Genomic DNA, 15789 nt, shown 5'->3' with positions numbered 1-15789 from the left:
ATTTTAAAGGTTTCTAGGCAAAATATTTTCAGTTGTAGCCTACTTCAGATAAACTAAAGCAGTATGTAGCCCATGAATTAAAATTAAATTGGGTACTTAAGTAAGTAAACACATTTTTTTCATAGTTTGGAACATTTGGAGGAAATCCCACACACACACACACATTTCTTTTGCTCCTACATCAAGGTAGGTAATTTCGAATACAAGAGGAACATAGTAGTGAGACCAGTATACAGTGATTGGTGCTGTGGAAACATAAGCAGAGATGTCACAGAAGGGATTTCACATTAGCTGTGTAAACCACAGACAGCCGCAAGAAGTGATAAAACAGGGAGAAATGGACTGAGAGTAAAGTCCAGGCTTTATTGCAGTTCCCTGCAAAAGAGGAATTGCATGTTTGAGTCGGGAGCATCAGAGTGACATAAATTTTGCAAGAATATCTGTCAACTTGCTTTGGCAAGTGAAATATGAATACAAGAACGTAAGATCACTGCAGTCAAAGTGGATCTGAATGTGTTTGGTTCATTGGTTTCCCACATTTGGACAAAGACCGGCACATTCTGGCAGTGGAGGCACAAAGGATGCAATAGTGGAGCTGTTGGAGGCAATCACTACCAGCACAGGAGCTGCAGTCTGTCCAAGATGGCCCATATAAAGTTAGTGGCTCTTGTATACATAGGCTATTGCTGTATTTATATGTTACGATCAAAAAATGGCTACCGGCAAAGTAAGGTTATTTAACTTTGGAACAACAAAAAGGGCATTTTCAGCCACTAGCCTAAATTCATGTAGCTCCTTTTACAACTCTGTTATTCTAGAGTCCAACCTGTCTATGAGTGTGATAATATTATCAGCTTATATAACTATTTCCCCACTGTAAACACATTTACAACAGCCAATGAATGGGAGTTAAATGAAGAAGAGACAAGAAAAACACTCTTTAACCATGTTAATCATGTGTTGTATAGTTTGTCAGAGAGCACTTTGTTTGGAACGCTAAAACACAGCAACCAGCTGATCATAGCAGAGGTGGGCAGAGCGTAAATAAGTAAATAATTATATATATGTAGCAAATGTTAGGGACGTCTTTATGGAGGACCACAAGAGCCACGCGCATCGAAATAAAAATTTCTGTGCTTTAATAATGAATTGTAGAATAAATTCTGCAATTGTAAATTCATTTTTGAATTCCAATTTAATAAACTGCATTTCAAAATCCTTTTTCCACTTGCATTTCAAAAAACTTTTTCCAATTGCACTTTAATAAACTACATTTTAAAATCCTTTTTTCAGTTGCAATTTAATAAACTGCAGTTCAAAATCCTTTTTCCACCTGCAATTTAATAAACTGCAGTTCAAAATCCCTTTTCCACTTGCAATTTAATAAACTGCAGTTCAAAATCCCTTTTCCACCTGCAATTTAATAAACTGCAGGTCAAAATCCTTTTTCCACTTGCAATTTAATAAACTGCAGTTCAAAATCCTTTTTCCACTTGCAATTTAATAAACTGCAGGTCAAAATCCTTTTTCCACTTGCAATTTAATAAACTGCAGTTCAAAATCCTTTTTCCACTTGCAATTTAATAAACTGCAGGTCAAAATCCTTTTTCCACCTGCAATTTAATAAACTGCAGTTGAAAATCCATTTCCCTTTCCTGTTCGCTCCTGGATTAGCTGCTGGATTAGCTCTTCGATTAACAACTTGCTGGAGGCTATTCAAATTAGCCACACCGTGGGATGTAAGGAGCTCTCTGATTGGTTGGTCAGACACAGGCTGTCTGCCAGCCTGGATTTTTCTAGCTCATAGTTTCGCCCTGCTACGAAGCGTGTGTGCTTGTACAAAGGCCGTTCAGCGTCGGGATTTACACTCGGCTCAACACAATGAAGGGACCCTGCAGCGAAACGGAGAGCCAACCTCTGACTGAGTGCCCGTCTACACAGTCTGACCACCTGTTGAAGGTAAGGTGCTAACGTGGCTAACGCTAGCATCACCGCACGTAGTCCCCGTTATTTTAAGGTCATCTTAGCTAATGAAAGTTTTACGTCGCAGCTGTACGAGCTCGCTACGTGTTTTGTAAGCTGCTGTGCTCTTCACAAATAAAGCTGGAAGCAGCTCAGACTGTTAGAACCAGCACTGAGCCCTGTTACATTTATACAGTGTTAGAGCAATGGCTGCAACCTACAGCCTTTAAACTAGCGATTAAAATGCTGACAGTAAACTCGTCAGTCCAGATGTTACCACATTACTCTGTGGTACTTAGAGTTAAAACAACTGAGACAGGCTGATTAAAATAACAGCTGTCATTTCTCTCATTCCTTATATCAAGACTGGAGATCACACTACTGATTTCAGTTCATTTAATATGTGAGTGCACAGATTCATTCTCAACTGGACATAAATGATGATCAAAGGTTGTATATATGATGAATTCATCAAATCCCAGCCTCTAACACAGTGCGCTGAATCTTAGCTTTGAATGTCCAGTATATTCTAATCAGTGCAATGTAAGCATTCACTGAACCTACAGTATCTACACCTGTGTGGTAAAGATACAGATAATGAAATAATTAATTATTAATACAATATACATCATGGAAAATGAAAGCTGAAATTGATTCAGTTTAGTACTTTTCTCTGTATGCTCTGTGATTATAAAGGCCTTAAATTCTGTGATATATACTGTGAATGATTTTCACAGAGGTCTTAAAGTACTTAAATCACTGCTGATAGTCTGGTTGTTTATATTTTCACATGTTTTTGTGTCTGTAGGGCTGTTTGATGACGATTTGGACTCCTCTGGGAGATGAGGACACACCCACATCTGTTCCATACTGCAGCCATGGATGGTGTTACAGCTCTCAGTCAGCTTTGGGCCATCAGACGCACACACTGGAAAACCAGCACCTGGACTTCATGCAGGAGAGACGGCCTCGGTGTTGGACTCTGCATCCTCTACTTTACCTCCTAATCTCTTTCTCTTTAACACACAATTAAAATCAATCCAAAAGAGTGTAAACTTACTGAGGAAGTCTCTAACTTGTACACATTTGTACTTTTACTTGTTTTATGAGTTATTTTTAAGAAGAGTAAAGTTATTCACATAAAGTTGTTATTGTTCTGTATTTATTCTTTTGTATCATGTACCACAGTCATACTGAACTTTACAGACATGGTGAATTGGAGAAAAAAAGATCACACACACACATACATACACACATATATATATATATATATATCATTCAGCTTCAGCAGTATTTCTATTCATCTTATGAATTCCAGTCTAATGTCAATTCACTGAGTTCAGTTTTGGTCTTAAACTCCAGAGAATACCACCTGGTTCAACAATGTTTTTTATCTGATTATTGGCAAAATGTTTTCTTCTTTCAGAAGAAAACGTTCTTCTGAAAGAAGAAATTGGGCTCAATTTTGCCTGAGGCTGAAATTGAGCCCAAAGAAACAACAACAAAGTTTAGTTCCTCTGGATTTTCCATGGAAAATTGTTTTATCACTCATCCAGGTGACTTCTCCAGTGTCACGGATGAGTGATGAATGTATCTCCCACTGGAAACCATTGTGTCCAGTTAAAGTCAATTGACTTTTTTTTTTTAAGGAGAGTTGTTAGATGCTGCGCTCATGAGGACAATGGGTTTTAACTTGCAGCACAACACAAAGCTGCCATACTGGATCAACGATCAAAACACTTAATTGAGCAGAATTAAGGCAAAATGTAATATCCTCATATGATGACACATCACACATGATCCAGCATTGCTCTAAGAATGCAAACTTTCTTATTGGAAGTTTCCACAGCTGCCAGAAAGGGACAGATTTCTGTATGGTCTTAATGAGTGGTCGTTGCTCTCTCGTTGTCTCTGGAATTGCTGCACAGAGGATGTAACACCCATGATAAGCACTGAGGTTTGTGTCCTTGTCAGAAATCAGCAATACTCAGCTTCCAGGTAAGGAAAAGTGGAACCAGAAGATATTCAAATGCATCTCTCCACAGCTGCTGATGAATTCTACGAAAAACAAAGTTAGTTAAAACATTTGCAGGTGAATCACCACTGATTTATCAGTGACATCCATTTACTCAAAAATTACTGACAAGTGGATAACTAGGAGATAGAGAGATTATATCTCTCTCTATATATATATATATATATATATATCTCTCTATATATATATATCTCTCTCTATATATATATATCTCTCTCTATATATATATATATCTCTATATATATATATATATATATATATATATATCTATATATATATATATATATATATATATATATATATATATATATATATATATATATATATATATATATATATATATATATATATATATATATATATATATATATATATATATATATATATACACACACACACACACACACACACACACACACACATACACATAATTTCAAAAATGTCCTGTACAAAATGGAACTGTATATGACAAATGTGGTGTGGTGCTTGTGGAAATTTTAACAAGGACCCTACAAAACTTTACAGTACTCATGCTGCCAAACTTTTGACAGCTAGGTGTGCAGTAAGGCTGGGTATCGTCACTTATTTCTAGAATCGATTCATTTCCGATTCACAAGGTCCCGATTCAATTCAATTCGATTCAATTCGATTTGAATCTGGGAAATTTTGACAGTCAGAAATATAATTAAGATCAGTACATTGACATATTTTGTATCTATAAAAAGGAAGCTGACACACATAAGACTATCAAAGGTGTGAGCGTCACAGCAGATTTCTTTGTGTCAAAGTAGCTGAAGATAAAACAGAAAAACATGAAGGTGGTTTTCCTGGCCTGAGATTTTATAAAAATATGTATCTGCAGTACATCAAAAACGAAAGAAAACCATTAATCAACATATGAACGTTACCTCTGACGTTACAGCGGTTTTATTAGAGACACGGCTAAGCGTTTTGCATTTCGCATAACTTTAAAAAGTTTAAATATGTTCAGTATTGAACGGCAGAAATTAGGTTTTCTTTTCGGAAGTATGTAAGCGAAAAAAAAAAAAAACAGCGGCCGACAGCGCTGTAAACAACAGTAGAGTTGCGCATAACAAGCAAGCAAATAATGCAGAAAACAGTACAGAGAGAGAGAGAGCTGTGCATGAAGTTTGATTTTATCGTGGGTGAAGCAAAACAGTAAAAGTCAGAGGAATTCATGACGATGTTTACGTGAAGCGTAGTTTGGATCTTCTTTTGCTGCTGGTTCGGTCAATATTTTTGGAGAGATAAAACTAACAGCTTTAGAATCAGCGCAAAAAGGGCGTGAACACAAAGTGCTACCCCGCGAAACATCAGAATCAGCGAGCTGTCGGCTTTCAGCCCGACCGTGTCCGTGCAGTTGTTGTGCCAGAAAGTGATTGCCGCCGCGCGCAGACGCTTAAAGCTGCAGCGCCCGTCGGGTGAGAAAGGCGACATCTCACTGATTCTGATCCGCGGGTCGCGCTGTGTGTTTACGTCCTTGTGCAGAATCCGTGTACCTGCTCTCATTTACTGTCTTAGCTGTTTGGTGGTTGTTGAAATTTTGTGAGGTTTCACCTGAGATTCTGGCGTTTCGGGCAAAATAAATTTATATTAAAAAATCGATTCAGGATTTTAATGAATCGATTTCACGTTATCAAGCCAGAATCGATTTTAATCGAGGAATCGATTATTAAAACCCACCCCTAGTGTGCAGTTCCTGCTTTAAATGCATTCAAAATCTAAGTGATAAGAGGCCAGAAATGTTTGAACTCGCTTATGAACCTACATCACTGAGGCCGTCTCTCCTGCATGAAGTATAGGCGCTGGTTTTCCAGTGTGTGCGTCTGATGGCCCAAAGCTGACTGAGAGCTGTAACACCATCCATGGCTGCAGTATGGAACAGATGTGGGTGTGTCCTCATCTCCCAGAGGAGTCCAAATCGTCATCAAACAGCCCTACAGACACAAAAACATGTGAAAATGTAAACAACCAGACTATCAGCAGTGATTTAAGTACTTTAAGACCTCTGTGAACATCATTTACAGTATATATCACAGAATTTAAGGCCTTTATAATCACAGAGCATACAGAGAAAAGTACTAAACTGAATCAATTTCAGCTTTCATTTTCATGATGTATATTGTATTAATAATTAAATTTCATTATCTGTATCTTTACCACACAGGTGTAGATACTGTAGGTTCAGTGAATGCTTACATTGCACTGATTAGAATATACTGGACATTCAAAGCTAAGATTCAGCGCACTGTGTTAGAGGCTGGGATTTGATGAATTCATCATGTATACAACCTTTGATCATCATTTATGTCCAGTTGAGAATGAATCTGTGCACTCACATATTAAATGAACTGAAATCAGTAGTGTGATCTCCAGTCTTGATATAAGGAATGAGAGAAATGACAGCTGTTATTTTAATCAGCCTGTCTCAGTTGTTTTTAACTCTAAGTACCACAGAGTAATGTGGTAACATCTGGACTGACGAGTTTACTGTCAGCATTTTAATCGCTAGTTTAAAGGCTGTAGGTTGCAGCCATTGCTCTAACACTGTATAAATGTAACAGGCCTCAGTGCTGGTTCTAACAGTCTGAGCTGCTTCCAGCTTTATCTGTGAAGAGCACAGCAGCTTACAAAACACGTAGCGAGCTCGTACAGCTGCGACGTAAAACTTTCATTAGCTAAGATGATCTTAAAATAACGGGGCTACGTGCGGTGATGCTAGCGTTAGCCACGTTAGCACCTTACCTTCAACAGGTGGTCAGACTGTGTTGACAGGCACTCAGTCAGAGGTTGGCTCTCCGTTTCGCTGCAGGGTCCCTTCATTCTTCACATATCCGTGTCGAGCCGAGTGTAAATCCCGACGCTGAACGGCCTTTGTACAAGAACACACGCTTCCTAGCAGGGCGAAGCTATGAGCTAGAAAAATCCAGGCTGGCAGACAGCCTGTGTCTGACCAACCAATCAGAGAGCTCCTTACATCCCACGGTGTGGCTAATTTGAATAGCCTCCAGCAAGTTGTTAATCGAAGAGCTAATCCAGCAGCTAATCCAGGAGCTAATCCAGCAGCTAATCCCGGAGCGAACAGGAAAGGGAAATGGATTTTCAACTGCAGTTTATTAAATTGCAGGTGGAAAAAGGATTTTGAACTGCAGTTTATTAAATTGCAGGTGGAAAAGGATTTTGACCTGCAGTTTATTAAATTGCAAGTGGAAAAAGGATTTTGACCTGCAGTTTATTAAATTGCAAGTGGAAAAAGGATTTTGAACTGCAGTTTATTAAATTGCAAGTGGAAAAAGGATTTTGAACTGCAGTTTATTAAATTGCAGGTGGAAAAGGATTTTGACCTGCAGTTTATTAAATTGCAAGTGGAAAAGGATTTTGAACTGCAGTTTATTAAATTGCAAGTGGAAAAAGGATTTTGAACTGCAGTTTATTAAAGTGCAACTGAAAAAGGATTTTAAAATGCAGTTTATTAAAGTGCAATTGGAAAAAGGATTTTGAAATGCAATTGGAAAAAGGATTTTGAAATGCAGTTTATTAAATTGGAATTCAAAAATGAATTTACAATTGCAGAATTTATTCTACAATTCATTATTAAAGCACAGAGATTTTTATTTCGATGCGCGTGGCTCTTGTGGTCCTCCATACGTCTTTATGTTTCATGTCTGAAAAGAAAATCTGTTGGATTTTTTTTTTAAATTGCCAATTATTAGTATTGCTCTTAAAAATCCTGTATTGGTTAGACCTCAAAACTTTAAAACACAGAGTGCAGTGCTCCAATTATCACACCCTCCAGCTTGTTGTGGAGCTGTGTTAGCCAGCTCACGTGCTTCGTCACTGTTGAGTGCTAGCAGCAAAAATAACACAGTAACACAGCAGTGGCTGCAAACCTTAAGGAAGTTTCTGTAACTGTTTGGTCAGAAAGCGTCTTTGACACTGAGCTCTACCCCTGGTCTTGGAGAACTTGTGACTTTTCCCAACAGCAAGCAGTCTTGTCTTGACCTTTGCAAAGAGATTCTCAAAGAGGAAGCCATCATAGCCTTGTCTATGATGTGTGTAGGACTGAAACTTGCAGCTGTTTTCATTGAGGATTAAAGTAACGAAATGTCTTTATTAAACATTTCATCTGTGAACTTGATTGACTGGACATCAGTCTTAAATCAAAAATGCTATCCTTTATGACAAATCAAATCCTCACAATAAAGACGGCAGGACCATAAAATCTGACATTCATTGACTGATTTGTTCAGCTCATTTTGGGACCTTTTTTCCAGGCAAGATGGCAAAATGACTTGCATGAACAGCTGCCATATTGTACTGTTCAGAATTCCAAAAGAAAAAGCCAAAAGGCAAAATTCTGCCCTACCTTTTTCAGTGTGCCAAAATGAACAATAGCTTTTCTTCAGAACTGTGCTCTTGAATTAAATAGTTGAAAGTATTTACCAAAAGAAGGAAGTTTAACTGACCTCCTAAACTCCATTAAATTGACAAAAAGATCCTTTTTGTTCCATTACCAAAGGAAATTAGTATTGCCAAGACCTGTGGCTCTCAATCCTCGTCGAGTGCTGCTGAATATCTACCTTTCAAGGTACCTGAAGGGCCACTTCATTGACTTTGCACTTCATTGCCGTGTTCTTCTTCAAATATGACACACTTAAAGAAACGACTGCACTAATCCGTGCTCTCTTTGACAAGCACGCTAACGAAATCCTGCACCTGGGTGATAGTCGTGGGTGGAAAAGACACTATTTTACCCACACTTCGGCCTATTTCTATAGTAATCCATCTTACTATTAAGGAAGTGGAGAGCTAATAAAATAAGTCACGAATTTAATTGCATTCACAGTGTCAAATTTGTCTACATGAAGTCACAAAGTTAAGTTTGGGGTGTCGTACACATGACTACATGACGAAGGGGAAAGAGAGGGACTACCAAGCACTTTTCAGCTGGTAGAGAGACGGAAGCAGTCGAGTGAGGATGATCTGCCAATTGCAAGGTCACTCGATTGATCCTGTCCTGCTGGTCCATACCTTGTGCAAGATACTAAATCACAGGTTGCCCCTGATCCATCTAGAAAAAACCCAATGCATGTGTGTGTGACTTAGTGAGACTTGTAACAGGAAGTATTTTGAGCACTCAGCATGAGTAGAAAAAGCGCTGTGCTAATACCTGCCCGTTTACCATACGTCATCAGCCAGTTCTGGCAACTACCTAGATTTTTCCAGGGATGGGAAGTAAAACCATAGCTTATGAATGCAACAATTACACAAGCACGAACATTGCTTGTGTAATTGTTGTCTTCACTGCAGGAGAGTGTGGATAGAAGCATGAGAAACCTGCCTTGTCCGATTTAAGACCAAAGCATGTATTGGTATGTGAAAGTGTATTAAAAGAAGTGTCTGGATTAAGAGTTTCACTTCCTGGTGGGAAAAAAAGTTTATAAGAAATATATAAGCCTAAATAATTGGAACGAGCATGAGAGAGACTGTAGGGTGATGGTGTTGACCAAAGTGGTTTCCATTCGGGGAATCTGGACTGTTATCATGTGACTCAAGCAGTCACATGAAAAATCTGTTTTTGTTTTTTTGTTTTTTAAACTTTTTTTCAGAGGGAATAATCACTCTTTGGGTAAACTGATCAAATCTGTTGGAAGTCCTATAACAGAGTTACAAGTTCAAAAAATCCACATGACAATTAGTATACAATCCTGTCTGACAACTTCAGGGATGGTGTAAAAAGTCCTCAAACTGGTCTTGCCTTTTAATAGTGTTCCCTTTTGCATCACGGGTGTTAATTCATCTCACGTGGGTTGAGTGGAAACTAGTGGCAGCCGAGGCCCTGAGGATATGAATGTTTCTGGCTCAGTAGAGAAAGGCACTAACGGTGCCTGAGCCGGGGATTACATGCACACTTGGGGCAAAGCAGCGCACTGCTACTGCCAGGGTTTGAGGTTCAGAGTTAGATGGCAGGGTTGGAGAACTGCTCATTGTGTTTCTCCTGATCCACATTGCATGTGAGTGTGTCTTTGAACTTGGCCTTATTCCCATGCCAGTTAAGCTGCCCTCTCCCTTGTTGGGTAAAAGAAACCTGAGCAAATACCTAAGCGCTTATTTACAGTTGCCTAGCAAAATGCACATAGTACAAAATTATGATAATGTCGATTTCTCAGTGGGAGAAGGACTAAACCAAGTTAAAACCAAAGAGAAACAGACAGAGCTCAGTCAACAGGTACATCAAGTTAAGTTCGTATTTGATCAGGTTCTAACAGCAGAAAAGAGAACTCTGTAAGTAAACACACAAAGAGAGTGTTAAAAACCAGTCAACATCATCCTTATTCATGCTTCTTTGTTCCTTATTGTTTTAGCATGTTTCCTCTTTTTCTAGATGAATCTGCTTTTCAACCAATCAGCATTCAACTTGTATACACTGTGTCACGATATACTGTCTAGTTTTTAGGAGTTCAAGGGAAACTCGAACAGGTCAAGACCTTTAACATGTGATCAGGGACAAACAATTCTGCCACTGGGCAGGTTTTAAAAAATGGGCAAAAGGTCAAGGAAACTCCAAGGGTCCCTTGAAGACCATCCAAGCGTGGCAAAAGTAACTGAAGGATGGAGAGGCAGTGATGTCAGTAATTAGCTTTACAAATGTTCAAAGTGATGAATAAACCAAAAAAAAAAAAAAGGCTGCAGGAGCATTAATATTCCCTTTCAGACCTCTTGCGTATCAGTGTAGCAATGAAAACAAACATCTGAATGCTCTCCTTCATGTGCAGGATTTCCAGTTATTGGGCAAAAAAAAGACCCTTTTCCCTCCAGTTCCTGAAAAGCTGACTTTTTGCAGATAGCAGACCTCTTCGGTTCGCTGTAGCACACTGAGCCCTGTGGTATGAATAGGCAGCACACACATGGCTGACTACCAGTGCCAAGATTCTTTTCAAGCACAAAGAAAAGTATGTCAGAGCAGAGCAGAGAGGATCTTCCTTGTATGGCCGAGGGCTTAGCATGTAGCTTAGGGACCGCACTGAGCTAAAAAGTGGAGAATTTATGTGGGGGTATGTGCTCTGTGTGTGTGGTGAAGCGATTATTGTGTCCTTGTGTGTGCATATCTGAGGATGTGTGTATGTGGCAGGGTTATTAGAGCAGCGTTAGAATTCGGGAATGCTAGCCATTGTTTCCAGTTTCTTCCCCAACTAGGTTCACTGGGGTGTCGGTTTTGTTTGTTTCTTGTGTTAATTTGACCAAGTGGTTCAGAGGAACACCCTGACTGTTTTGTGTGGCAACGGCTGTGAATGCTTATGTATATGTTATATTTTTGTTTTGTATTTTAAATAAATTTGCAAACCTTTTTTTCTTTCACTTTCCTCTCTCATTCTGGGGTATTGTGTGTAGAATTTTTCAGGTGAAAATGAATTTGATCCAATGAATCTGGAATATGGTGGCAACATGACAAAATGTGGAACAAGTAAAACACTGTGAATATTTTCCGGATGCACTGTGAAAAGACAGCATCATGAGTGTGATTGTTGGGGTTTTGGGCGGGGGGGGGGGTTGCCTTTGGGGGAATTGATTTGCCTACTTCTCTGAAGATATCACACGTTTAATGTTTTCTTTTGGATTTTGGATTCAGGCCTGGGAGCTTCGGATGATACGTATGTAAATGTGTAAAATACAAGATAAGATTTTCTGATTATATTTCTCAGAGTTTTAGACACAATTCAGGCACAAGATTGGTACTGAGATATAAAACAAAGTGCAAATTCAGAATTTCACAATGAATTATCTGGAACCTGTTACAGCTATCTTAGCCTTGTGTTATTCTCACTATCATCATCATGCAGCTTTTCACCAAAGATAATCTGCTTTTGCTTATCCGTGTGCATTGTTTTTTGGTTTTTTTTGCATGTTTAAAGATCCTCTGCAATCCAACACTGTTTTGCCAGCACATCTATGCGATAAGTCCAGTGATCAGTGCAAAAACTTGCTTGTAATAACTTTCATGCCCACTGGAAAAAGTCGCACTTCACTGATCTGTTTGTGTACGATACTCTCTCTAGACTCATCGTCAGCATCCACACACTTTGCTGACATAAACCATCACAGGTCTTTTTCTCTAAAGACATTTTAACATTTAGTATTTGGAAAGATCGCAATAAATTTAAAAGCAATGGATCCGTTTTATTCAGCTGCTTCTTTTTCAGGATCCTGGTATGTTCTTTGGAGGTTTTTTTGTTTTTTAGTAGGCTCACTTTTCCAATGGTCATGATTTACTTTCACTCAAGTAGTTTTTGGAAAAAGGTAGATGAATATGAATAAATAAAAATGATATAAAAGCAATGGGAATGGACGATATACGGATGGTGTCTGAGGTTAATTGATAGTGATTTGATTTTTGGTGTTGTCAGAAAACATGCCTTAAGAAGAGACCGTTAAACTAGCCCTAGTCAGTAAAAATAGCAGAGAAACTGGCTATTAAGGATTTTTAAAAGATGCCTAAAGGTTTCTTGGGACCAGCTACTGGTTTGCTAACAATTTTGGAGCTTTAAGTTTTAAACTAGTGCTGTTAGCGTTAACGCATTAATTCGCTGTTAACGCTTTTAGCCACGTTAATGCGCTCATCACGATTAACACAATTAAAATTTTTAATGCACTCAGCCTGTCTGGAGTGCAGAATGGACAAACTTCGGACAAACTGCCCGAAATGCGTTGACAGAGACATTCCAGGGGTTTTGAGTCCGTCTGCGCTCCAGATGGATTAATTGTTAAACGCGTTAGTCGTGATGACAGCATTAACATGCTTAAGCTGCACTAACGCGTTAACGCCAAGTAACCCCTCACACGGACTAATCTGCGTTAACTTGTTAACGGGGATTTGCCAATTTTAACGCATTAAAATTAAACTGACCCGCGTTAACGCTGACAGCACTATTTTAAAAACTAAACATGGAGCTGAAGGTGGGGACTAGCAGCTAATGCTAGCACAGTCTCCATAGCTTGGAGGAGGGCTACAAGCCCAAAACAATTTTTGTCTAGGATTAAAGTTGTTCTGTATACTGCAACCGTTGCTGGAGTTTTGTCCTCTTCAGAGTTTTTCCCCTCTCCACCACACAGCTTAAAGATAAGTGACATCGTGTCAGTAGTTTCTACTCTGCAGTCTTAACTAGCTTAGTTTGAAGAGTGCCTCTATACCTCTGTGTTATTAAATAGAATGGAAGTTTTGGTAAGTGATTAAAAACAAACAAACAAACATGGCCAAAATGCCAAACTCGACTCTCAAAAAAGTCGTTATGGAAACTGCTTTTTTTGGTGCTTCATTCTTTAACCTCTGAGGTTTAGTGTTATAGAAGCTGCTTACCAAGTCTGAAGTAGAAGTGATCTCAGGTTGGCTGTCTGCTTAGTGATTGGTGGCATCCAGGGCTGGACGTATGATGGGCTCGTTAGTCTCAAGGAAAAGACGAAAAATCGCACTACTCACTTGCTACTTTTAGCCACTGATACACGTACATTCATAACTCTTCACAGGAGGTAATACAGCTGTACTTGCAGTACAGAACTTAAAGTTGACCATCTATTGATGGTCAGTCCTTTACTCAAGCTGAATAAGTACAATTACATGCACATCACTCATATAAACAACATTATTTAGTAAGCAGTATCGGTGAGAAAACAATAACGTGTACTATTGCCTTATACGGACAAAAGCATTGGGCCATATCTCTTAATCTTTGAAATCAGGTGTTTTCAGTCCCATTGCTACAGGTGGATTTGAGTGTGGTACTATAACAGGATGCCCCTGTAAATTTGTTACATTTCTTCCATCCTAGATATTTTACAATCAACTGTGAGTGGTATTATTGCAAAGTGTTTAGGAACTACAGTAACTCCAGTCACAGAGCGTGGCCCCTGAGGTACATGGTGCTTAAACCAGTGCTCTGCTGGCTCAATAACTGCAGAGTTCCAAACCATCCCCGACATTCAGATCAGCACAAAAACTGTACTGGGACCATCATGGTATAGCAGCTCCTAAAACTGTAGTGTGTCGGTGGCCAGTTACTTTTGTCCATATAGTGTATGTAAAAACATCCAAATCTTCTAGCACGTTCTGATCTGAATATATTGTGTTGAAATTTCTGCTTATGTGAACTGAAAACTTTGAATTGAAAATTGTAACTCTAGTGGTTGATTTGTATGATACATGGACAAGCAAACGAATTTTGGCGTTTTGGCATTATGTATTTTAATTCAATACCAACAATCAGTTTGGCAGGAGAACTAGGTGCTGTTTTTCAAATAGTTTTTTTTCCTGAAATAAAGCCATTACCCACATGGCCATAACTCTTCTTCCTATTTGTCAGAGTGTGAATATCGATGGCCATAAAGTTATTCATGCCTGCATGGCGTATCATCTTTATTTGAAAAAGAAATGAAATCCTATTCCCTCAGACTCCCAGGGGAGAAATAATATGTCATGCTTCCCTCCCATCCATTTCACCATATCAGCTGAATAAATTTGTAGGAGAGACTGGAATGCCTGTATGTGACGCAGTTGAACAGGTCACTTAAAACTCAATGCAAGTAATATTGTCCTTCCATAGTACAAAAGTGCACAGCTGAATTTGTTCTGTTAGTAGCCATGCTCAGGATTTGAATATTTAAATAATGAAATGGTTCAAAGGGAACCGTCAGGCCTGGCAATATTTAGGCGTCAAATTCCCAGCATTGGGTTCCACCTTCTTAAAATGGTTTTTAAGGATTATATTGCATTGTCTGTCACTGTGGGTTCACATTAGTAAGGATGTGAAGATGGATGAATGCATTACCAACAAATCCTTTAACACCACCTTTCAACGCAGGATTCTTTAATGTCGCTTAGGAGCCCTTCAAGTCAGCTGAGCTACCCCGTCTTGTTACTGCCAGGAGGTACCAGGTCACACTGTGCTCAGAAAATTTTGTTAAACCTCATTCTCATGCTTATGGGAGACATTAACAAAGGGGATGCATTTCCTTCCCAAACATTCACAACCTCTCTTGGGACATGACAATGTTATTCCCATTCATTTTGCTCTTTGTGAAATCAATTCCAGGCTGCTGTTCTGAAGTTGGATACAGTATTTTGACATTTTAGAGGGAAATCTAAGCTTGCTGATTTATTTGTTTATTTATTTATTTATTTTTGCAGTAGGAAGTGAAAACAACCCACAAACCCACTGATGTGTGATTACAAGTTATCAGGCTTACATCTGAAAACATTTCTGTACTTGAAAGTCTTACAGCTCTTGGAAATAAAGAGTAAAATTAGTATGTATATGGAGTGATTTATCCAGCGTGCTTATTCACTCCCCTTTTAAGTCTGTTTTAGTCTCCACCAGTTTATAGAGAGGATAAAAGATGACTCGAGTTATTGACTCTAGCACTTTGTTCATTTCCACAGTGGAATAAGATGAGTTGAATGGCAGTATTATCAGCTAATGCTGGCAATGGATAATGAACCTGCTTTGCAAGGTGTATCCATGATGTACCTGGAGATTGAATGGAATGTTAATGTGGTTATGTGTACAGTCTTCTGACCAAATGTAACTCAAACCCCTGATGCACAACCTCAAGTCTTATTGCCTGATGTAATTTAAATGAGTGAGTAATATAAAAGTTCAATCCTATGCATTTTTCATAAATGAGGCAATTTGCTATAGATACCAAATGTGCTGATGTGTTTGTTTCTCCTCTAAATTTGAGTATTTAAACATGTGAATGTACACGACATTTACATCAAA

At 38.7% G+C, this 15789-nt stretch overlaps 1 protein-coding gene across 1 annotated transcript in view; it reads left to right on the top strand.

Annotated features, from left to right (window-relative positions):
- Positions 1-15789, top strand: part of cerk (ceramide kinase) — a 54334-nt gene that overhangs the window by 6233 nt on the left and 32312 nt on the right. The gene's annotated exons all lie outside the window — the stretch shown is intronic.

Source organism: Oreochromis aureus, linkage group 17 (assembly GCF_013358895.1).
Source record: "Oreochromis aureus strain Israel breed Guangdong linkage group 17, ZZ_aureus, whole genome shotgun sequence".
Classification (NCBI taxonomy): Eukaryota; Metazoa; Chordata; class Actinopteri; order Cichliformes; family Cichlidae; genus Oreochromis; species Oreochromis aureus.
The sequence above is the reverse complement of the archived record's forward strand: the minus strand, read 5'-3'. Positions and strand labels throughout refer to the sequence as shown.